General features: G+C 42.0%; 1 protein-coding gene across 4 annotated transcripts in view; it reads right to left on the bottom strand.

Annotated features, from left to right (window-relative positions):
* SH3GL3 (SH3 domain containing GRB2 like 3, endophilin A3) overlaps positions 1–25,607 on the bottom strand; it is a 302,977-nt gene that overhangs the window by 275,525 nt on the left and 1,845 nt on the right. For 2 of the 4 annotated variants that reach the window (XM_057721494.1, XM_057721495.1), the window contains exon 2: positions 23,574–23,709. The gene's annotated coding sequence lies outside the window, so the exon portion shown is untranslated. Of the gene's footprint in view, positions 1–23,573; positions 23,710–24,830; positions 25,544–25,607 lie in introns of those variants that run through there. The other 2 variants (XM_057721492.1, XM_057721493.1) reach the window with 2 other exon arrangements.

Genomic DNA, 25,607 nt, shown 5'->3' with positions numbered 1-25,607 from the left:
TTCCCTGTACCCCAAGGCAGGGTTAGTCACTTCCTTTTCATGCTCCCACAGCACATCGTACACCCCGTTTTTGGAGCACTGGGCACACTGGAGCACGCTTAGATCGCCCCACTCTCCAGGAAGCTCCCTGAGGGCAGGAACTTACTTGTTTATCTTTGTTCCCTGGTTCTGATGTAGCAACTGACACAGAGCAGATGCTCAAAAATGTCCTGTGGAACGGAAAATGGAATCACACCCTGTCCTCATCTTTCCCCATGAAACTTGTGCCGCTATGGGTCCATGAGAAATATGGTCTAGGGTGAGGCATCATTCATTCATTCATTCATTCATTCCACATACGCTTGTTTATTCTTATGTCATCATCATTATGCTTAGGTGTTCTTACTGTCATTGATCTGAGTAATTTCATTTGTTAAAGATAATTTGCAAAGCTGATAAAGGAACAGCAATTCAATACAAAACAGGGACGTTTCTGGAAAGGAATTTGGACATTTCAGATGGGAAGCTGATGCTGTTAATTACCCTGTGACGACTATGGGGACCTGCAGAAGGAGTGGAAGAGGAAGTGGCAGTTAGGTCAGCCTGCCCTGGGGGCAAATCTGATGAGAACTGCAGTGCCCTGGCCATCCCACCCAAGGCCTACCTGGGGTTGAGGACTGTGAAGCCTCAGTGCAGTAAGGGAATTACTTACTAATAACGGGTGGGGATGAGCTGGGAGGAAAATGTGACAGGACTCGTTCAGCCTTGTCCAGGCCACACCCAATGTAGTCAACGACTTCTGAACCCAAAGAATGTTAAAGGGACACAGAGGAGGTTGTACCTAGGGCTTAAAAAATTTTAATGCCCACCTGTTCAATCCTCCACCAAGAGAGAAACATCCCACACTGCAAGAATGGTCTTGGGAGGGAGATCTGTCCTGAAGAACATCCAACCTTTTTTACTGAAAAAATGAGTGGCTGACCTGATCTACTTCTTCCCCTTTAAGCAGAAGAACATGTACACTCGCTTCAACAAGAGCCATGTCAGCAGTAATCACTGTGAAAAAACCTTCTGTCAACATGAAATTCAACCTTTGTAGGCATGTGCTGTGGCGGTATTTTTAAAATATATTTTCTAGGCACCTGAAATGTAAAAGCATGTAAAATAAATAAAAGCCAATTAATAATAGCATCTGGGGAGATGCTGCTTGGGGAAAACAGAATGGAATGTAGGGGAAATCCTTGGGAAGCATGCCGCTGATAGCTTCAGCAGCACTTCCTGAGGCCTGGCTTTGACCTATTCTGAGAAGCTTCCTTGGCCTCTCAGGCAATATAAGCACAGGTAGGGTTTGCCAACCAAAGTCCCAAGGGTCAAATCCAGCTCACAGCTGTGTTTCATTTGGCTTGAACAGTGTATTCATTTTTTTAAAAGTTGAACATCTGTAAATAGGTCGTGTGCTTTCCAGTTTACCACAGTCCCCATCATTCCCAATTGTCTTACGTTGGCTTGTCCACAGCCAAGCCTCTGTGGGCACCTAGCTCTGTGACCCCTATGCCCTAGACTCTCATTCTCAAACTTGGCTACTCATTGGAATAATCCAAAGGATCTTTATAAAATACCCATGTCTGGGTCCTACCCTCAAAGATTCTGATTTAATTCACCTGGGGCAGAGCCTGGGCAGTAGCTTTAAAATCTCCCCAGGTGATTCCAATGTGTAGCAAAATTTGAGAACCAATCCCCTTCAGAAAGCAAACTGGCTGGAGAGCTCTGACCCCAGGATATTTGCCACCAGGTACTGCTTATCTCCAAATTGACCACTTCCTTTTACCTAAGGCTGGGGTACCTGGTCAATAGAAGCACTTCCTCACCTAGAACCTTGCATTTAACCTTCTCTGAAGGGGCTCCAGGGCAGATCCTCAAAAGATCCCTGATCTCTTGGGAGATAATGATCCCTTTTGAAATAACGAGTTAGGGCCATTCTTCTAGAGCTTTTAATAGTTGGTGATTTAGCCACAGGCACACTCAGAACCAGCCAACTTCTTATTTTTTAATTTTGGCCACTCTGCACAGCTTGCAGGATCTCAGTTCCCTGACCAGGGATTGAACCCGGGCCATAGCAGTATAGAATCAGCCAACTTCTATTAGGCATGAGGAACTTTCTCATTTGATTCCTCATCTTAGATTTTTAACAACATCAAAAAGAATGCATTACTCTCCCATTTTATAGGTGGGCAAATGGTGACATCTAGCTCTAGGGCCATAAAAGCCCCATTTTGTAATTCAGGCTACAGTTGAATTTATGTCAATAACACTCAGCACAGCACCTGTTATGTAGTCTGCGGAGGGCTATATTCCAGAACAGCCCTAATAATTGTTTACAGTCAGCATTTGCTCTGATCAGTCAGTGTCTGTGCCACATTCATTAGTAAACATTTGAATTTAGAGTCAATGGACTTGTATTAGGCACCAAGCACCCTGTTGCTAGATCCACAACAAAGGTGATTAAAATATGGTCCCATAAAGGCTCAAGCCTCAGAGGAGAAGTAGACACTCTGAAATACTTGCAATAGGATCTACTGCACAACAGAAGAGGGTGTAAACTGAGTGTTGTGAAAGCAGCAAGAGGGAAGTATCTATCTCTATTTGGAAACACCAAGGAGGGCTCCACAGAGCATAAGATATTTATATCTGCATCCTGAAGGACGAGTAGGAGTTTCCCAGGCAGAGAGGGGATTAAGGGTGGAGGTACTTGCCGAGCAAAGGCACGGAGGTGCCCCACTGCACAGCATGTTTGGAAAACTTGGCTTTGAGTCAGGAAAAGAATTTCAGATTTCCCGTGAAAGTTAGTTTATTCTGCTTATCTATAAACCTAATGGTTCTGGATGGTCTTAATTATTTTTTCAGTATTTTGGCCCATCAAGCTGAGCTGCAGATGAGTTTTCCAGCTGCAAAGACAGAGCTCACTGGTGTAACAACATCCTTCGTCTGTTACCTAGCACCTTTCCCTTTTCAAATAGCATTCCAGAAATCTGAACGTGACCCTTAGCTGCAGCAGAAAGTAACCTCTTTTTCTCTCTTACAGTCATGGGCACACTGGCGTTGCTAATTACCTTATGATGGCTAATTCCAATGGCAGCATTATTTTAAAAATCACGAAAAGAGAGAAATCAGAGAAAAGGAACACACAATGTAAACACTAATACTTTGGAATATTTGCTTAAAATCATCTTGGGACAGTTAGAACCTAAGCCATTCCACAAATTAACACAAGCACACAACTGTCTGTAATTACTCTTAGCCATGTATTTTATTTTATTTTTTTAAATAAATTCATTTTTGGCTGCGTTGGGTCTTTGTTGCTGCACGCAGGCTTTCTCTAGTTGCGGTGAGTGGGTGCTACTCTGTTGCGGTGTGCAGGCTTATTGCAGTGGCTTCTCTTGTTGCGGAGCACAGGCTCTAGGCATACGGGCTTCAGTAGTTGTGGCTCAAGCACTCTAGAGCACAGGCTCTGTAGTTGGGGCGCACGGGTTTAGTTGCTCTTTGGCATGTGGGATCCTCCCAGACCAGGGTTCAAATCTGTGTCCCCTATATTGTCAGGTAGATTCTTAACCACTGCGCCACCAGGGAAGTTCCAGCCATGTCTTTTAAAATCCACACTTTGTCCCTTACTCTGGATGACTCTCTTAATGCTGCTAAATTCAGAAATTATGGATTTTTAATATTCAAACGTGTTATCCAGAGGTTTATTGGATCTAATTATGGTTCCACCATCCAAAGTGAATCTATCATCGGATGTAGAGCATTGTCCAAGATCAGCCAAAATGTCTGTGCACGAGCCTGCCTTCTCCTTTTCACGTGCATGTGTTTTAGCCCACAGCAATGTACGTGACTTTGATATTCTTCAATATTTTGAAGCTGGAAGATCTGTGCAAGATTAATTACGAATTTAGGGGCGTAGTGTAGCTCAGTGCTTCATTACCACTAATGAAGCTTCTTCGTCTGTATTAAGAGAGATCTAATTGGGTTTATTTCTTACAGTAGAAATACAAGTATCCCTCAGAAGTTTACTTTGCCAACCTATTTTGTGAAGGAAACCTGCTACTCCATGCAAACTGGAGGATCCACTGAGAATAAATAAATTTCATGACATTAGCTGGTTGGGGGAAGCCACAATGAAAATCCACTACATCACAATATACACTTGGTTCATTAATCTGTAAGTAGAACCTGGCCTTAATTATTCATGATAATAGCCCTTAATATACTAGTTCGCTGCAGCATATTTTGTATCAGTAATGGAGGTCTCCATCCTTTAAAAACTTATTACAACTCTCTGCTATTAAATCTCCACTGAGAGGTGGGGTAAGAGCCTGACCAGGGTTTTCATGGGAATGTCATGTTTGAAGCATAATAATCGGGCTTTACTGTTCTGAAGAGACTTTCATCCTAAGGATCTCAAAGCACTTTATGAGCCTTCATTAGTGCCAGGGATACCCCGAAGGCACCAGGGTTTTACTATCTTTGTTTTATAGGTGAAGAAACAAGACACAGGCTGGTGAAGTGACTTGCCCAAGGTCACAGAACAAGTGAACAGGACATCTTGGAGGGCACGGGCAGGTTTAGGAGTGACTTTTTCTTCAGCCTTGCAAGAGACCACTTGTGCGTCTTTTGAGCTAGAGGGTCACGGCCATGACTTTCAATGTTTGGGTGGCCCCCATCCACTCCAGCGTATTCAAGGCACATAAGAGGACCTCAGTGCCTGCTGAAGGGAGGAATAAACGATAGCCATACCGCTACTTTCAATTCAAAAATTCCTTATTAGCTACTCAAACGCTTATATATACAATTTATCTCCCACTTTGTACAGCATGTGAAAGAGTCCTGCGAAGTATGCTAAATATGCCACTATCACATTCACAGTTGCATTAAGAAGAATTAAGTGTTTGTGAGTTTTTATTCTTAGGAAGAAAGATTTCCATCTCCCATATTATAGGATTTTAATAAAGGTCCCTTGCTCAAGTTAGCTTCTGCTGTTATATTCGGGAGTTCTAGATAATTAAGTGGTAGTTTCTCCATATAAATCCAGCTATTTTTATTCTAAACCCTCAACCTTCAAGAAAATCAAGAGAGAGCTTTTAAAAAATTATTTTTTATTGGGAGTGACATCTATAATATGGGTCCCACTTTGAGGTTGGTGGGGAGGGGGGGATCTTTTTTGTTTGTTTTGCTTTAAATGTGTGTATTTGATCCCAGCTCAGATTTACATTTAAAACATTTTAAAAGTGTATGCACTCCCAATTGTGTGGAATGTCAGGAAACGAGTTCATTCAGCGAGGAATGAGCTTTCAGCTCTGTCCTTTGTGACAGATTCCAGAGCGTCTCTACCTTAAGGCAGGCGGGTCACCAGGCCGCTTCTGTGACCCCCCTAACCTGTACCAGGCTGCCGGCAAGCACTCCTGTCAGCTCTGTTTACTCTGGCAAGACTGATGGCATCCAGGTGGATTTCCCAGCCCCGGCGCCTCCTCACTCCCGGCCCCCACTTCTCCGCTCAGGCCCACGAAGATGGTTGCATTTGCCAGCTGAATAGCTAGGCAGTGAGCTGCTGTGCAAAACTACAGCCTGTGAAAGCAGCTTTTCTCCTGAGTTAAACCAGGGCCTCCACCTGATTCCTCCGCCCTCCCCACCACCAGCCCTGGCCCCGAACTGTGTCCTCTGGGTTTTAGGAAAATGTGCCCTGTGCTTGTTACTGCCCCTGCCTCCCCCTGGATAAAGTCACTTGCCTGGGAGGGCTGCACTGTTAGGCAGATAATCCTGTTAAGCATCTGGAGGGCCTGGTCAGGGGATGTTCAGCTAAAGAATGTCAGGAGTAGATGGAATGGTGCTGGAAGTGGGCTCCTGGCTCAGGGCTGAGGGTAAACAGGCTGCTTCCCTGATGGACATCAGCCTCTGGTCTGCCAGCTCCCACTGGCTGGTGATAAGCTGCTGACCCTAAGGACTAATTGCTGTGATGGCTGTTATGTACCAACAAGTGTTGTTTGGGCCCCTTAAATGTGGTGCTAAACACTAGGGACTTGCTATGAGTAAGACTCCATCCCAGGTGCTCTGTGCAGAGGTGGGGAGGGGTGAAGTTAAACGACAAGAAAGAAAACGCTAAATAACATGTTACAGAATCCAGAAAGAGAACGATCCCTGAGGAGTGGAAGGAACTGAGATGGTGCTTGAAGGAACAGAGGGCACCAGGACATGGAGGAGAAAAGGGAAGGTGTTCCTGACAGAAGAAATGACCTAAACAAAGGTGCTGAGGCAGGAACTAATAAGCTGCATACGGGGAATGATAACAGAGGAACATGGCTGGTGCCAGAGTTCACAAAGGGGAGTGAAGGAAGAGTAAGGCTGCAGAGCCAGGCTGGGGCCGGGTGAAGAGGACCTTGAGTGCCAAGCAGAGGGGTTATTCAGCAGGCAAAAAGGAAAAAGTTCTGGAAGGATTAGCCAGGAAGGTGGGAGGGTGACATGATCCAGGTGGTGTTCTAGAAAAATTAATCTGGCATCCGTGTGTAGGTGGAAAGAGACTGAAAGCAGGGAGCCGGTTGACTGCAGTAAACCATACACCGCTTGATAAGGGCTGGGAGATAGCTGCTTAACCTACTCATAGTCCAGAGCCTTCTTCAGCCCCTACCCTCCACACCCTACTATGGTTAACTTCATTCGTCCCTTAGGTCTTGGCTTAAATGCCACTTCCTCCAGGGAGACTTCCCTGATCAACTCCCAATTAGGCAGAGTCCCCCTGCTATATGCTCCCATAGAAACCCATTTGCTTTGTCATAATTACCTCAATGTGTTGTGTGTGTGTGTGTGTTTGTGTGTTAGAAAACTTTATATATGACATAAAATTTATCATCTTAACCATTTAAGTATACAGTACAGTCCTGTTAAGAATGTTCACATTTTTGTGCAACTATCACCACCATCCATCTCCAGAACTCTTTTATCTTGCAAAACTGGAACTCTGTACCCATGAAACAACTCCTCATTTCCTTCTCTCCCCATCCTCTGGCAACCACCATCCTACTTTCTGTCTCTATGAATTTGATCACTCTTAGATACCTCATATAACAAGTGGAATCCTACAGTATTTGTCTTTTTGTGACTGGCTATTTCACTTAGCATAACATCCTCAAGGTTCATCCACGTGGTAGCATACAACTGGATTTCCATCGTTTTTAAGGTGAAATGTATTCCATTGTATATGTATCACATTTTGTTTATTCATCTGCTGATGTACATTTGCAGACTTTTTAAAAAAATACCATGAACTCTGATAGAATAAAATAAAACAGAATAAAAATAGCAGAGTGTACTCGTGTAGCAGGGGTAAGTATTGAGAGAGAGAGTCGCTTATTATATCAGAATTCCATTATAATGAGAGGAGCAATATAGGAAATAAAATTTATATCACATGCGGAATTTAGTAACATGAAACAAATTCCTTCTCTACCTTATATATAGTGCAAATGTTCAGGTGGGTGTTGCTGACTTTATATACCTACTCTTCTCACTTTAAACCACCAAAATGAGTGAATGAGGAGTGATAAACTGCTAGTTATCCAGGTCACATTTCCCCAGGCACTCTTCACTCTGTGGCATTATCTGTCTCAGAATACGCATAGGCTGGCTGAGTAGGACCAGTCCTCTTGGCTGCATGATCCTAGAGGTTCTCACACAACCAGAATGTAGTCTTCTGTTCACTGGCCACTGGAGTCTGGATTTAGCTCCTAATGTGAGCCCTAGAGCCCTTTCCCTCCCAATGCCCTTCAGTTCTTTGCTCCCAGCAACTCATGTTAAACCCTAGACAGCAGTTCTTCCCTTAGAGCAGGTCAATAGAGGTTTAAGACAGCTGTCTGAAAAGTTTATACCTTGTAGCTACAGGTACACAAGTGGAGGCGGGGGGGACACATAGGGCGCGCGCACAAGCACACACACACACACACACCCTGGGGCCGAGGAAGCAGGAAAGAAAGGTTGTAAGTATTCCTTGGTGACTATGAGACAGAAAAAAGAGGGTATACGTAACCAACACCTCACATCCTTTCCCCAGTCATTGGCAGAGACATCATCCCCCTGCCCTCCATGTCACCGCTTTGTTCTGGCCATTACACAGACGTTTGGTGGACAGAGTTAGCATGATGTAAGTCTGCACTGCGGTCCAGAGCCTCTGTGGGTGCAGGGAGGGCCTCTGCTGACCTATGTCTAGTGCACTTGATTGACCCCAGGCCCCAGGACTGCATTGGGCCAGGAGCAAAGTCATCAATAAACATCTCTGCCTGAGAGAACCAACCAAATCTGTATAAACAAGAACCATGAGCTGGAAATAACTTACACTGGTAGTTGTTTAATATAATGGCCACATCCCTCGACATATATCCACAGTTCAAAGATTCGTAAGGCATTTAAGTTTAGGTAGAAGCTGTGGTTGGGAGAATAACGTGTAATGTAATTATGCTACTTTTCAATATAGATAATAAAATAGAAATGCAAAATTAAAGAATCATATCTAACACTTGCTTGTTGTAAGTGAACTTTAAAATTGTTCTTGGAAATCAGAACACATATTGAAATGTAAAGATGCTGAAGACATGAAATTGATATTGAACTTCTAATATAAATTATACACTGGGAAGCAGGACCTAGTCAAAATTAAGTTCACACTTTAAGCGCCTCTCTAACTCTAACCACATTATGATAAATAAAATGTAAAAGCAGAACACTAAAAATGTATAATCATGCTCAAAAAGAAAATAAGCTCTTCCATGAACTATATTTATCAGAAATACGAGCTTACGAGCGATAAGCAGTGGTACTTTTGATGGGTTCAAAAGTACCCCATAAGAGATGGGGAACCAAAGCCAGGATCACTGCAGAAAGGCACAGATCCAAACACTGAGCAATGACATGGCTCTTCTCAGGTCCTGGATGCTAGGTGGAGCTTCTCTCACCTCCATAAGTATGTAATTTTTTAAGAGCCATAGATCCAGGTGGCAGTCTTAGTCTATTTTTTTTCAGGCTTCCTTAATGGGTGAGAGAGTCCTACCCTAATTTCAGTTTTATACACTGATACCATGTCTGGTCGCCACTCTTTTTAAATCAATAATGAGTAGATGAATTTAATCCAAAGGAAATGACAATGCAAGAGCTACATGAAAATGATTTTAAGATGACTGTTTCAGGGTCTTCAAAGAGATAAATGAATGAATAACATCTGTAAAAGAATAAAATAAGAGAACAAAAAGTTATGAAACAAAAGAGGCAGAAATGAAACAAGGGAATATAAAAAAGAACTTATAATAAATCTTAGAATTGTAAAATGTATTTATCAGTGTAAAATATATTCTTCTATATTGAATACAGAAAGAAAAGTAGAATGTTGAGAGATAATACCAGGAAATTTTCCCAAATTCAGCATAGAAAGATAAAGAAAAATAACAAAGAGTAGTTCAGAAACCCAGAATAGAGAGATTCCAGCACATGTTTAATAGGAGTCTGGAGTAAGAGAATAGAGAAAATGAGGAGAGCGATAGTTAAAGAAACACTGGCTGAGAATTTTTCCTTATATTGAAATACACACCAAATATTGAGCAGGATAACTTAAATCATTTCTAGGCACATCTTTATGAAACTGAAAAAAATCAAGGATAAAAAGAAAAAAATTATAGTTGTGTAAAAGGCAAGACAGATTTCCTGCAATGATGTCAGATCAACAGTGAACCGTCCATCAACAATATCAGAAGCCAGAAGACTTCTAATGGAATAAAAAAACACCAGTTCAGAATTCTTCACACAGCTAAACTACCATTTATGAGCCAGAGCGAAATAAAGGCTTTTTCAGATTTACAAAGTCTAGGGGCATGTGCCATTCACAATCCTCACTGAAAAGACTACCAAAGAACTTACTTCAGCAAGAAGAAAAGTGAACCCAAAGAGTTGGAAGGAGGCATGAACAAAGGCACAGAGCCCCGAATAGGGAAAAATGTATTGCTAGATTATCAGTTGACTGTAAGTTTGGGCCAGAAGTTACCTGAAGATGCATAAGATAAAGAGGAAATGTTGAAACATGAGCCAAGACAAAGAAATAATTCACCAGTATTAATAAGAAAGAACTTGGTCTGCTCTAGAATCTCTTTGTTCAGCCGTTCAACCATTCAGCAGAGGAGGAATGAGTGACCTGCATGTATTGATTGACTTATACTCCAGTCTTATTCCAAGAAAGATTTAGGTTAGCTAATCTACAGCTATTCTTGGTCTATCCTTCATTTTCAGATCCAGGAACTTCCTAAGGGAGTCGTTGGCAGCCTTTTGATTGAACCTTTGGCACTAGTCCCAGGGAGGTCTCTCCATGTTAAATGAATCATGGGATGTGGGTCTTCTAAGCAATCCAGTCCCTCAAGTCTTCCAGACAAACACAGTAAAGACTTTTAGAAAAACTCAAACACAAAGGAAAAAGGAACATGGGACCTATGAAAAAATTCTGCAGCACTAAAGAATATGTAAGACCCTCAAGGGAAAATCTTCCTCCTCAAGTAGGTAAACTTGAAGATAAAGCTCCTTTATATTTCCAATGACGTAAAAGAATTCATTACGTCAATCAATGAGCAGGTCAGCATAAAAAGAATGCAACAAAATTATACCCATTACAGCTGAAATGGGGTCTACAATAAAAGTAATAAAAGCAGAATGAAAACTACAGAGAATCTATTCATTCGAATAGATGATAATGTCAAGAATGATACACCAAATGACAATAGATATTAAAAACAAGACACAGACCTGACAGCCAAACTGTGAATAAAACATTCCTGATCAAAAAGGAACAGCTGGTTAGGAATTGATTATCAAAGCTCAGTTTGGATATATCAAAGCAGAATTTGGACGGAAAAAAACCTAACATTGGAAATCAAGAGAATTCACTGGATTATCCCAGGTAAGATCAATAAAAAGGAAACAATATTAACACACATCCTGGTATAGTCTTAAACTTCAAAGGAAAGAACACACCTATTATCTGATAATCAGCTGGGGAGAGGGGAAAGGTCATATTCCAAAGGGTTAAAATCAAGCTTGCTTCATGTATCTCTTCTGAAATAGTCGATGTTAAAAGAGAAAGGAGAAACATACAGTCCACTAACATGTAGATGTGACACTCAAGGATTTCATTCCTAGCCACAGGTTGTTCATAAAAAGGGAAACAAAAAACACTGTGCGATTTGCAGAGACTCAAAAGCATTAGTAAGCTCAGTGCTGTTTATGCAGAGATTCTTCAAGAGTATTCAAATCATTGTGGTCACGATTAGCAAAAGAACTATTAATTGGGAAGTTATCATTGAAAATAAACAGTGGTTGTTATTGAAATTAAGTTATGTAGATAAATATTAAAATCTACATTAGGTTTTTTTTAATGTCATTTTCCATTATTTTATTTTATTTATTTATTTATTTATAGCCATATCACACAGCATGTGGAATCTCCCCAACCAGTGATGGAACCCGCACCCTCTGCAGTGGAAGCACAGAGTCTTAACAGTTGGGCCACCAAGGAAGTCCTATGTTAGGTTTTTACCTAGCAAGGAAAGAATATTATTGATGTTGGGATTTCCCTGGTGGTCTAGTGGTTAAGACTCTGCACTCTCAATGCAGGGTTCAATCCCTGGTCAGGGAACTAGATCCTGCATGCAAGCCTGCATACTGCAACTAAGACCTGGCACAGCTGGATAAATAAATTTTTTAAAAAAAAAAATATTATTGATGTCTAAATAACTGATACAGATACTGGAACAAAAGGAAAATAAAAACATTTTAAAAGAATAAAAAGAGGAAGTTTTATATTGTGGTAGACAGTTTCTAAGGGGGTTTCCATAGAGCCCTTCCTCCTGGCATTCAGGTCTTTGTGAAATCGACCCTGCAATGTGAGCTGGACCTAGGGACAATCTTCTAACAAAGTACAGCAAAAGTAATGGGATGTCACTTCCGAGATTAGGTTACAAAAAGATTCTGGCTTCCACCTTGCTCACCATTGCTTGTTCTCTCTTGCTTGCTCTGCCACGCTGTGAGCTGCCCTATAGATAGACCCATGTGACAAGAAACTGATAGCTCTGGCAAACAGCCAGCAGGATCTGGCACCTGACAAAAGTCACATGAGTGAGCTTGGAAGTGGGTCTTTTGAGACCTGTCAACAGTCACATGGCTGAGTGAGAAGCAAATGCTCCCCCTGCTAAGCCTTGGGATGACTGCAGCCCCACCCAACACCTTGACTGCCATCTTATTAGGAGACCCTGGGCCAGAGGTCCTAGCTACACTATGTCCTATGAGATAATAAATGTCTGTTCTTTTAAGCCACTAAATTTTAGGATAATTTGTTACACAGCGATATATAACTATCACACCCGTTGTCTGATTATATTTTAGATTTTAGAAAAACGGGAAAAGGAAGAAGAGGGAAGCACAGACAGGCATAATATTTCTTTTTGCCATCGAAGAGAGTCAAAAGATACCAGCTTTGATTAAGTACGGAACAATAAAATTATAAAACGTTTCAAGAAAATTATTACTAGGATTAACAATATGGTGATTGACTTCCAAATAACCAAAAGTAAACAGAACATATTTCGTGTGTCAAAATAGCACGAAAATAGCAAAGAAAGACTGAGAAAGCGTGTAATGAAATCTCTTAAGTCAGAGCAAGTATAGCTATTAGACCAGGTACCATTTTAGAGAACAAGGAATACCAGGTTGATTTTAAAAAGAGAATCCAACAGTATTTACTTATCTGGTAAACAAATACATCTATTGAGCCCCTACTGGGATACCTGATGAACAAGACTGATTCAGTCTGACATTAAATACAAACAAGAAATTATAACACAGGATAGTAAGTGCAACAATGAGGTAAGTACAGGACATAAGAAAGGTTAATGGATGTAACTTTTTCTACCTTAGTATTCTTAATCCCTTTTCTCTTAGGCAATCTACATATCAGCACCACTCTCTAAGCAGCCTTCCAAGATCCCCAAGCCCTAACACTAAAACACACACAAACAAATAGAAGTTATATTGGCTATAATCTCTGATCATTGTGTAGTAAAGTGATAAAGCATAAAGTTTAAGACCAAACAAGAAGGCATTAATAAACTGGAAAGCCTTATAAAACATCTGGCTCAAAGAAAAATATTAATAATACAATAAGAAATGATCTAGAAAAAATTATTATGGATAAGTTACATAAGAAAATATAGCAAAAGTGGCGAATGATATATTCAGAGTTGAATTCATAGCATGAAGTTTTTTTTGAAAAGAATTTAGCACTCAGGACTTCCCTGATGGCGCAGTGGTTAGGAATCTGCCTGCCAATGCAGGGGACATGGGTTCGAGCTCTGCTCCAGGAAGGTCCCACATGCCGCGGAGCAACTAAGCCCATGTGTCACAACTATTGAGCCTGTGCTCTAGAGCTCATGAGCCACAGCTATTGAGCCTGTGTGCCGCAACTACTGAAGCCCGTGCACCTAGAGCCTGTGCTCTGCAACAAGAGAAGCCACTGCAATGAGAAGCCCACGCACCACAATGAGGAGTAGCCCCCACTTGCTGCAACTGCAGAAAGCCCATGTGCAGCAACAAAGACCCAACTCAGCCAATAAATAAATAAATAAAAATAAATAAATAAATTTATTTTAAAAAAAGAATTTAGCATTCAACTTAAAGTTCTAGATATAGAACACTAAAGAAATCCTAAGAAAAATTAGATTAAGAAAATAATAAAGATAAAATAAGATGACTTGTTGAAGGAACAAATAAAATAGACAATATAGTGACAAATCTGATTAACAGAAAAAAGAAAACAAAATTAGAATTGAGAAAATTGACATGAGTAGCTATAATATTTTTAATTATATAATTGCACACAATTATGTGTTATTTAATTTAAAAATAGCAACCAGGGACTTCCCTGGTGGTCCAGTGGTTAAGAATCCACCTCCCAATGCAGGGGACGAAGGTTCAGTCCCTGAGATTCCACAAGTCATGGGGCAATTAAGTCCATGAGCAACAACTATTGAGCCTACACTCCACAACTACAGAGTTCATGTGCTCTGGAGCCTGCACGCCACAGAGAGGAAGAAGCCCACGTGCCACAACGAAGAGCCCATACTCTGCAATGAAAGATCTGGCATGTCACAACTAAGACAATGCAGCCAAAAATAAAATTAAATAAATAAATAAATAGATAGATAATTTTTAAAAATAAAAATAGCAACTAGATGGATATTTCTCCCCCAAAAAATAAATAAAATAATTGACAGTAGAAGAAACAGAAAACTTGAAAAGAGCAATAAAGGAAAATGAATAGAAAAAAAACTATTTTAAAAAACCCTCTACCCCTACCAGTAGATTTCAGGAATAAGGGACTATATAGGTGAATGCTGTCAAATCTTAGAGGAACATAATTTCCATGTTAAAAAAAAAAAAAAACTTTTCCATAGCACTGGGAAAGATGGGAAGCTACCAACTGATGTTACAAAATAAATATCTCCATGGACTCCAAACTTCTTTGATTTACATACACACAATTACAGGCCAATTCCCCTTACAGAGATATGAAAACCTAAAATGGAATGCAATTCCAAAGGACACTGACTCTACATTCAGTCCCTCAACAGTCATTCACCGGGCAAAGATGATACACCAAGCCTCATGCTAAACCCTGGGGGAAGATACTAAACATGTAAGATAGGATCCTTGTCATCACGGAGCAAAAAGTCTAATGGTGGGGAGACACTTAAAAGAACCATTAAAATGTCTTAAATGCAAAGGAAATCTATCCTCAGTGTACAGCATGGAAAAGGGACATCTAGCCCAGCATGGAAAGGGAAAACAGAGGGCTATCAGCAAAGACTTCTTGGAGGACAGGGAACTTAAACTAAGCCTAAAGGAAGAGTAGGAATTAGCCACTAGGGAGGTGGGGGAAGCAGTGTTCCACCTCAGCTGGCGAGGTTATTCCAGGTAAAAGAGATAGGAGTGGAGGCATGGAGGCAGGCTTGCTTAGAAAAAACTACTATGCACCACAACGGTCTGCAGGCCTAGGGCCGTGCATGCTGTTTTTCATAGTATCTATGTGTAGGGTCTAAACCAAAGGAGGCAGAGTGGGAAGTATAAACAACAGGAGGCTGAGGACAGACCCTGACGAACATGAAAAGTACAGGTGGAGAAAGAGGAGCCCATGAAGGACATGGAAAATATCTGGTGAGAGAGGAACGAGGAGAACCAGGAGCATGAGATGCTGTGGAACTCAGGGAACCTGTGGTCCACAGAGACTTAATACAGCAGAGAAGGATGTGAACAACTGAAGAATGCCCATCAGACGAGAAATCGAGGAAGCGAGCAGCAAGTGTAGACTACTTTGAAAAGTTTGGACAAGAAGAAGAGAGAGTGGAGAAGGTGTGAGGTCAAGGGAATGCTCTGGCTTTTGTTTCTCAGGGTTGTTTCAGATTGCTGCTGCTGCACACCAAACCATTCTAAAAGTTATGGCTTAAAACAAGGAGTTATTATTTCTCAGGATTCTATCAATTGATGCAGTAGGTCTTCTGCTGATCTCTCCTTCGGTCACTCTTAGATTTATTCAGCTGGTGGGTCAGGCGCTTGGGCTAGTTAGGCTTCTCTTTCCACGTGATCTCAGATCCTCTCTCCCAAACTGGTGGGTCATGCTACAGGGCCTCTTCCACGTGGCCATTCTCTCCAGCAGGACCATCTGGACTTCCTTACACCATGGTGGCTGGGCTCCAAAAGGTAAGTTCCCTACATACGAACCTTCAAGCTGCAAACTCTCAAAAATAGGAACGTGCCTTCACATGTCCAATCACATGTTAGTTCACACGTCTGGTGTATGTTGTCATGTGCCTGCATCCTCTACAAATGGCTGTGCTTTTGTGTACTTTGTATAGTACTGTATAGAGCATAGTAGTACAGAATCTTTATTTCAAGCCCAGGATGTCCGGAAGCAAGCGAAAAGCAGCAGTGATATAGTTGGTACTGGTAAAAAGCACCAGTTATTGTACTGTACTACTGTACTTTTCAAGGCACTATACCATAAGATTTAAAAGGTTTTCTTTATTTTTGTGTTTGTTTTTTATGTATTATTTGTGTGAAAAGTATTATAAACCTCTTACAGTACAGAACTACATAGCCGATTGTGTTAGTTGGGTACCTAGGCTAACTGTTGGACTTACGAACGAATTGGACTTATGAACATGCTCTCAGAATGGAACTCGTTCATATCCAGGGGACTTACTGTAATCCAAAAGAGATAAGCTCAGTGTTGCCAAGCCTCTACTTGCATCACACCTGCTAAATGACCTTTTAGCCAAAGCAAGTTGCATCAAGCCTGGAGTCCACGTGGGAGGGGACTACAAGAAGGTGTGAATACTGGGAGACTTCAAAGGAAGAATCTATTGATATAATAGTTCACTATAAGGGTGTTTTTTCCCCTCAAAATGGGAGAGGGTTTTAAATGTTTATAGGCTGGGACCAAAAGAACTAACTGAAAGGGAGACATTGAAGATACAATAAAGAGAGATTATTACAAATAGGGTCCCAAAGGGGGCACTTGGTGGGGAAGGAAGAGTAACACCATTCTCTGAGACTAGAGGAGAGATTTAAAACAGGTATTTAGGACTTCCCTGGCTGTCCAGTGGTTAGGACTCTGCGCTTCCACTGCAGGCGGCACAGCTTCAATCCTTGGTGGGGGAACTAAGATCCCGCATGTCACGTGGTGGTGTGGCCAAAAATAAAAAAGAAAGAAAACAAAAGCAATAATTAAAAAATAGAAAATTTTAAAAACCAGGCATTTGAATGTATTTTGGTTAAATCACTGAGGGGAATAAAAAGGGGAGTTGTCCACAGAAATGTGGCACTGAGGTAGAGACTTAGTATTTGTGGTAGCACCAACCCCACCACCATTTTGCTTCTCCATCAACACTCAGTCTGCATGTTAAAGCTGAGGAGGCTGATTATAGTATTGATCCAGGTTTAGAATTTGGTTGTTGGACGCTGCAGAAGGAGAGTGGTGCCAGGGAATTATGACTTACTAGAGAGAGTAATTTGAATAATAGAAATGAGGTTCTTACTCCACAGGTAAGAGACCGAGGCCAGGAAGAGACTGATAGAGGAAACAGAAGAGTCAGGAAACTAGAGGTCTTTATAGCTTCAAAATACACTGAAGTGTGAACAAAGATGTGAGAAAGGGAAGAGAAGCTGAAGCCCGAGGAGGTCCAAGAATCGTAGGGCCGGATTACTGGATAGGCAGACCACATGAACACTGAAATGCAGAAGTTAATGAAGGTCCAGGTGGTGTGGAAAGTTCTAAGCCAATCCCCAGGGTCAGCAGTGAATGATGGGAAGTGACCAGGGGGTGAGAGTTCTGCTGAGGGGCTGCTCACGAGGACAGTGACTGGGTCTGTTGTGTCCTCAGGCACCACTACAGTGTCTGACACATAGACGGCACTCAGTATAATTATTTGTGCAATAAGCAAATGACTTTAATCCACCTCCTTCACTTAACAGATGAGAAAACCGAGGCTGGCAAAGCTACACAGCTGCTGGTCAGCTAGCCAATGAATCCCACCTCCTTAAAAATCACAGTAAATGTGGATTTCCTTCTCAGCCTTCCCAGAGGCAGTTCATGATTTTATTTTTTTATTCTCTCAAAACTATTTTATTCTCTCAAAACTATTCTCTCAAAACTATTTAAGTGGCATTTGTCATCCCTTGAGTGCTGGAATGGAATATCCTAAAGTTGAGTGAATAAAGGGAGTGCTTAAAAACCTTCCTTGAGGCCTAGAGGGACTTACTTATCGGAAATACATCACGTGCATTTTCAAGGCACATCTAAGAAAGCTGGTCCTATAACCATATCCTTGCCAGTTTGCCAACATTTCGTTGTTCTCTCTTCTTCAGGTGCTATGGTCCCATCTTCTTCATTAAGACTCAAAATCAGGAAGTCATACGCACACACACACATACACACACACGATACTGTCCATTCGCAGTTACCATAGATTTTTCCATAGACTCTATAGGCTTAAAGAAATTAATTAGCCTTCCAGCCAAATAGGTGTGGGCTGTTAAAGCCTTCCTGACTCTTATCTTTAAAGAAAAATGAAAAAATCTCCCCCAAAGGCTATTGTCCATGATCGAATCCAACTGAAGAAGGAGGAGGGTGGTGACATGCTCCTCTTTCCCACTGGACCAAAATTTCAAAGCTTCAAATGTATGGTAAATCTAACCAAAGATAAAGATTTGCAGGTGTTTTTTGCATAAAAGCAAGAAGGACAGATGTATCTGAAACGTGCTTCTAACCAAATGGGACATCTGCAATCCATTAGGGGTGTCCTGAAGAGAGAAAGTGAGAGGGGAGGTTCAGGCAGAAAGCCTGCTCTGCAGAAATACAAACGTGAGGATGTATGTGGACCCTTCTGTCAAGATCTGAGGACACCAAGGTTCTAAAACAGGTCACCTTTCCAGGAGTAAATTTACATCTCTGCCCAATAGCCCAGTTCCTCTTTTTTCTTTCCTTCTATCATGTTATCTTTGTAATGTCAGTGCCTTCTCTTTACTCAAGTACACCTACATGTTTTAGTGTTTAAGACTTGGCAGCCACCTCAGATAAAGAGAACATTCCCCTCCTTGAGCGTGCAGACCTGCCTTTCCCAACACTCACAGAGAGCGATCCATGTCCTGACTCGGCTTCTTACGCTCCCACGGAACAAAGCAAAATTGTCACCATGGCATTACTTGCAGGTTACTCACTGGCTGTTATGTGCTCTGTTTCAGACTCCCAAGAAAACCACTAACTTTTATTAGAAGGCGTGTAACAAAGGTTGTTGCAAAATACCCACGGCTGTGAAAATGATTCGGAGGTGTGTGATTCCTAGAATGGATGCTATAAAGGTCACTAGATTTTAATATACAGCATCTATGCCCAGGGCTTGCTTTTGGTCTCCCTTTGAAGTCTTAGATTGAGCTTCAGTGACTGGGTCCAAATTGAGCATAACATGTAACTGGGGTACTCCTTACATGAGTTCCTTCACAAGCATACAGGTTTGTTTCCTGTATAATGTCTCTTACTTACTGACTCGCCTTTTGATAAACTATTAGTGCTGGGGCATTTTGTTAATTACTAAACTCCTGGTGACAGACAAAACTGGCCTGTTAAAACTTGTGTTGTAATTTGAGGATTTAAAGCCACACCTCTGGGAAACGTCGGTATCAAAACTGATTTGGTGCCGGAGACAAGGTGTTAGAAGCCACAGTTTGACAAAGTGGATTCCCAAGTGCAGTTGGCAATTACATTTTTAGAAGTCTTCAATTATGTCATTTACAAGAAGGTACTTTTAAGAAGCTACAAGTCAGGAATGTGTTTTTAAATCTCTTCACATATACATTTATAGGTAAGCCCATATTTAAGAAGCACCAACTGCACACAGAAGAGTACTGTTCTAGATACAGTAAAAATCAACAGCCCCTACCCTCTGAATCTCAAAAGCCAAGAAGCAAAGTCTCTTCAAAAATTAAAGCATGTGGTCAGCGCATTTCTGTAAAATATTTTCCTTACGATCAAGGAGATACTCAAGACGACAGCATCAATGTGCTTTAATTAGAAGGATCTCCTCACTTGCCCAGGGTCTGTGGATTGAGGGCTTGTGTTTGGAGATTCTCTCCTAATCTTCTATCACCAAGGTCATCTGAGAGTGAAAGATTGAACAAAGACTGTTATAACAGAGGGCACTTGGTATTTTATTTATCCTTTATCTCAGAATAATCTTCCAGTAAAACTGAATGTAAGTTTCTACATCAGCTGAGAAGCTTTCCACTGAAAATAAGGGGAAAAAATCTCAAATTGGCTTAAGTGATAAAAAATGATTTAACTGTTCACAAAGCTAAAAAGGCTGAAGCCTTCATGTATGGTTTGATCAAAGCTTCAGCTGAATTTCCCTACAATTCTCTCAACTCTACTCATCTCCGTGTGTTCTGTTCCCCTTCAGATTTCCCTTTATTATTCATAAGACGGTTGCAGGTAACATCAGGGCATCAAGGATTACCTGTCTCCTTCTTCATGACTATGGGGAAAGAACTTGGCTTCCCATGACCATCAAACAAAAGTCCCAAGCTTTGAGCTGATAGGACTACCCTGGAACCAATCCCTGTGACCAGGAAAAGCCCTGTGATTGGGTTACCTAAACCAACCACCTGTGGGACTGGGGCCGGGTACCCACCGAGAAGAAATAGCTGCTACATGCTTTAGATGGAATGAAATGGAGGTTGAGAAGGCAATCACAGCATAGTATCTGCTATAGTCCTTTTTCATGCCTAGACTCTGGATTACTAATTAATTTTATTCAGTATCAGAGATGAGGGCTGTAAAGAAGAATCTATTTCCTCTAAACTTAAGTCAAATTTAAAGATGGTTTTACTTTTTCAAAAACATAAAATGCGTAACTTTGTTTTTTCATAGCTCTCTTTTCCCTTAAGAATACACCAAAATTCCCAAAGACGTAATTTTTAAAACAATTGAAATATCTTTATTTCAGGTATTTCTTAAAGAATATAAACTAAGAGGCACAACTACCAAATAGTTTTCCAAAGGTCAAAAATGGGAAATAATATCAAAGTGAGACTATTTGAAGAACAAGTAGTCTGGACATTTGTCTACAGCAGTGATTCTCAAAATGCAATCTCTAGACCACTAGAATCAGTATCACATGGGGATGTGTTAAAAATGCAAATCCTCTGATAGTCAGATCTACAGAGTTAGAAACTATGGATGGGGAGATGCCCTGCAATCTGGGTTTTAACCCAGCCCTCTGTATGATTCTTTTCCAAAGACATATTTTTAAAGTTTGATATCAGTTAGTAATTGAGAATAATTTAAAATCCACCCCACAGTCCATCTTCCCTAACCCTTTCTTCCCAATTTCCAAAAGCAATATGACCTAGTTTGGAATTCTCAGTTATAGTAACACAAATATTTTCTCCTTCAATTTGAATAATGGGTCATTAAATTTGAGAAGATGCCATGTTCCAAGGTATAATGAACCTTAAAAGTTTTCTCCTGATACATGTTCACCAGCCTCCCAAACTGTCCTGTCCTGATAAAACCCACTCCAAATTCATTGACTCAATATGCAAGGTGCCAGTCTAAGGGATTTTCAACAACTAAACACTTCTTCCACACTTCACTTAGAAATAGAGCTCCTTGAGTTCAGAATTGCAATTGTAGTACTGAATAGTGTCCAGGGATGAATCCACCTGTGATATTTTTCTTTCCACTGCCTGGGTGAAGAGAGAATGGGCTGTTTGGAAGGCAGGCCACAGCCTTATTATGACTGTCATTGATTGTTTAATGGCCATGGAGGACAGATTAAATGAGAAGGTGACTTCACACATCCCAGACATATCAAAACAACAGTAGCCAAACTTACGTTTTCTCCAAGCATTACACTTGAAAGAACCATCATAAGCATTCAACTTTCCGTGTCAGAAATGAATATTCTTTCCTGATTGCAGACGGTGCCAGTGATGCTCATAAACTGCATCACTGGCAGACGGATTCAGGGAAGCAGTTTAGAATCGGGCCTGGGTTTGTTTGCAGGTTGGAATTTTCAAGAGTATTTATCACTCTTCCTTACTGATATCCCCTCCTTGAGATTTGGCAGTCTTAGCTATCAAAACCCAAAATGCAAGACACAGTACACTCCCCTTTGTGTAGCAGGACCTTCAGGGGATTTCGGTCCCCTCAATGCCTGACCTTGTGTGAGAAGTGCAGAAACAGGAACAGTTCTCTGCCACCAAAACCCTGTGCTACCTCTGGAATGGCCTCATCTCCTTCCTCTTAATAGGGAGCAGCCTCCAGAAGCTAGAGGGAAGAAGTTGCGACACCCGGGCCAGGCCTGTGGCAGGCCAGCCTGCCCCCCAGCAGGCAGCTGGGGAGTCGGCGGTGGGGGTGGGGGTGCAGCTTGGCCTGCATGCAGCTTAGTCAGGCTCCAATGCTGGGCTGAGCTGCAGATGTGCCCGGACCTGCCGCCACCAGGTGTCTGTGTCTGGGCTGGGAGGTGACGGAGCAAATGTGCCTCTTGCCTTCCAGTGTTTCCTGACACCGTCCTCAGAGGAATGTGGAGGACTTGAGTGAGACCACCTCAGAAGACTTCTGACGGAGCCACAGCTCTGTGCCCACCCTGCCATGTCAAAAGTCTTTCCCTGTCCTGCCCCTTTGGCCCTCACACACTCCTCCTGCCAACTGCCCCAGGGCTAGCTCCTCCTCCCAGCCACTGGGAAGCTCAGGAGCGGGGCAGCTGCCCACCTGCCCTGCTGTAATATGCTGTTCCCATCAGTGGCACCCAAATCTCCATAGCTAAAGGTGGGGGTCTTTTTTTCCCTTTTTAATATAATGATCCCATTATTAAAAATATCCTTTTTTAATTAAAAAAAGTTTTTCAGGTTCATTTGTCCCCACTAGGGAAAAATTTTCTTGTGAGAATCAGTTTCCTAACGAGAGTCTATTCTGTATTTCACAGAGCTATTAACAACTAGATAGTCTTATCAGGGTATAAATATTGTAAAAGTTTACCAGCTCATTAGTGGGCTCTGAACCCAACACAAAAAGGTTGTTACTAATCTCTGTGTGGCTTTTGAGAATTCCACTTAAAGCTTAAGCAGGCTGTAAGCCATTTGCCATTAGGAGTCATATTCACTTTACCAATGTTTACTGCACACCTACTATATACTACAAACCCAGGCCTCAAGAAGACAACACTACATTTAGCAGAGGGTGCAAATGAACAGCACATAGGCCAGATTCAGCCCCAAAACATACTTTGTTTGACTCACACCATCTTCATCAAAAATTTGAATTAGTTGCCAACTTTTAAGTATCATAAAATTTCCAGCTTCTCTTAAAAAGTCAGGAAATCTGGCAAAACTGAGCCCACATTCCCAGCTGATGACAAGCAGAATAAGAACTGATCACGTCACACAGGCACTGGCTCTCAGTTCACACAACCCCCACCTGCCCTGCTTCCCCCGACTCAACCTGCCCCGCAGCTCAGTATAACAGTGGTTCTCAGCATGAGCAACCACAGCACACGCACCCCAGGAAAGGCCTTGCTGAGGGACAGAGCAACCCAAGCAAGCCTCTCATTTAAGAAGAGCTGCTTCAGGCCTCCATAAGAACAGGTCACCAGGATGTTCTTATTTTGTGCTTTCTCGACTTTTACCCTTCTTAATAAAGTTTTTTTTTAAATCCCTGGTATCAGTGAAGACATTCTAGGTTTGTTTGGGTTTTTTTGGTTTTTTTTTTTTGTCTTTGGGGGTTGTTATTTTGGGGGTTTTTTTGGTGTGTTTGTTACAAGAAATTGGACACAAAAGAAAAATGGCAAGGCTGAAGCACAGAAGCAAAAAGGGAGGACTGTGAGAACAGGGTAGGCTCTCAGAATGCCGCATTTGCCAAATGAAGAAGCTGAGGCCTAGAGACAGGAAAGTCATGCCCAGGTCCCATTACTGACCAGTAGGAGAACAGAAGTGTGATCTGGATGGTCTTCACCGAGCCGGTGCCACACTCTTTTCTATATTCAAGGGCGGTTTCTCTGTCCCAGTTTCTCCTTACATGTTTCCAAGCAGTGGCAGAGAAGCCCATCAAATCTGGAAATAAATATGAGGACTGATTTCAGAAGTCACACTTGTCAGGTATATGATTCTAAATGAACCTGCAGAAGATTAATTAGCAATTTTCATCTAATCCTACTGACTCCATATATGTGGGTTCAAATTGTCATATTTGAAGAAAGGTGTATCTGGATCCCAGTGGTGTGTGTTGGGAGAAGCAGCCTATTTTCACGTTTTTCAAATTGCCAAAAATCCTCCTTGTTTGTAACCAGAAATAGAATTAAACAGATTGATCCTGATATTTGTTGCTAGTAGAAAGTTTTGCTAAAATATAATTCAGTTGTAACAAACACAAAGATACTGGCCAAAACCAACAATTAGACAGATTAAAGGTATTTAAGTGGGCACTGTCTGAGTTTTAGACATTTCAGTGTATTTACAATAAGCATATATGGCGATTCAATAATACTGTAACCAAGGACTACTCTGGTAACAAATTTAAATTAATTACAAAATCAGTTTTACATGCAACAGTAAGGGAGGAGAACAGCGTTAGAATTAAATCTTATTTAATTCTACCAATCTAGCCAGGGACAGGCTAGAACTTTTAAAGATGAGGACAGTGAGGCCAAGAAGGCTGACTTTCTCAGCCAGTTTCCAATTGTGGGAACCAGCTACACCCAAGTCATTCTAACTCCAAAACCCGAGCTTTGTCTGCTGCAGCAACTCATAACACAGAAGCCACTAGGATGAGTAATGACCAAAGAAGTTAAGACAAGGACACATCACAACCAGGCTAGAGAATGTAATAAGCACAATAAGAGAGCCAGATACAAGTGCTTGGGGGTCAGAAGAGGACAAAAGCACACAGAGTGGAGCGCTGGTGGATCAAGGAGGGCTTCTGAGAAGCGGTGACATTTGAGAAAGGTCTTGAAGGATGCACTGTGTTACAAAACGCAGAGAAGAGGAGCAAGGAGAAAGGTCAAGATGCTGGGAGTGGGAAGGAGGGGGACACAAACAAAAGGTAAGCAGTTTAGGTTTGGAATTCACAAAGCAAAGCTTCATAATAAAGTCAGCCATGTGAGAAAATGAATCTTGCCAACACCTGTAAGGCAGGGAGGGCAGAGTCCATCCCATGAGGCCAGGCAACCTCATACCTGCAAGACAGGGCACCACACTGCAGACCCAGGACATGGCCAGAACACCAGATATGTGTGTCCAGCCTGAGAGGCACAGGCAGCAGGGGCTCTCTGGACCCCATGAAGTCCTGATACCTGTACTTTCTTCCACATGCATCATGGTCGCTCCTTTCCCTCCTCTTCCATTCAGAGGCCTGTGCCTTTCAGAGCCAGGACCAGCACCCTCTGAATGACTGCAACTCGCTTCATTTCCCTTCTTCTCACATCTTTTTCCACAGTGTGCAAGGGCTTTGTTTCCCTCCAAGGACCTCCACTAGCAGCAAGGTAGGTGGGATAAATTGGGGGAGAAGGAAGTAGGATACCACAGGTCCAGCCTTCAGAGAATCCTTTTAGGGACCTGACAAGGGAGGGAAGGTCTGACTTTCCTCAGGTTCTGTGTCCTGCTTCAGCAGCTGTGGGCCATCTCTGTCAGCTCCTAGGGGTGAAGCACGCTCTGTCCCCAGGGCAGGAAGCCGGTTATCCCGGCAGGCCCCCTCCCCATCTGCTCATGGGGGCCAAGCTCCTGTTTCGTTTTCCAGGACGTTTAATTCCATTTCGTCCTTAGCACCCAATAAGAGAGGTGAAAACTTAATCCCATTTTACAACGGAAGCAATTGAGGTTCAGAGAGCAAAGTTACTTGTCCTGGGAAAGTGGTAAATCTGGGACTATAACTCCTTAGACCACAGGAGGGAAGCGGGGGTGCCTGTTGGAGTTCGTAATACACCTTCCTGGCGCCCTCCTTTCTCCACATCCTG

Source organism: Hippopotamus amphibius, chromosome 2, assembly GCF_030028045.1.
Source record: "Hippopotamus amphibius kiboko isolate mHipAmp2 chromosome 2, mHipAmp2.hap2, whole genome shotgun sequence".
Taxonomy (NCBI): Eukaryota; Metazoa; Chordata; class Mammalia; order Artiodactyla; family Hippopotamidae; genus Hippopotamus; species Hippopotamus amphibius.
Note: the sequence above shows the minus strand (reverse complement) of the source record. Positions and strands in the feature narration are given on the sequence as shown.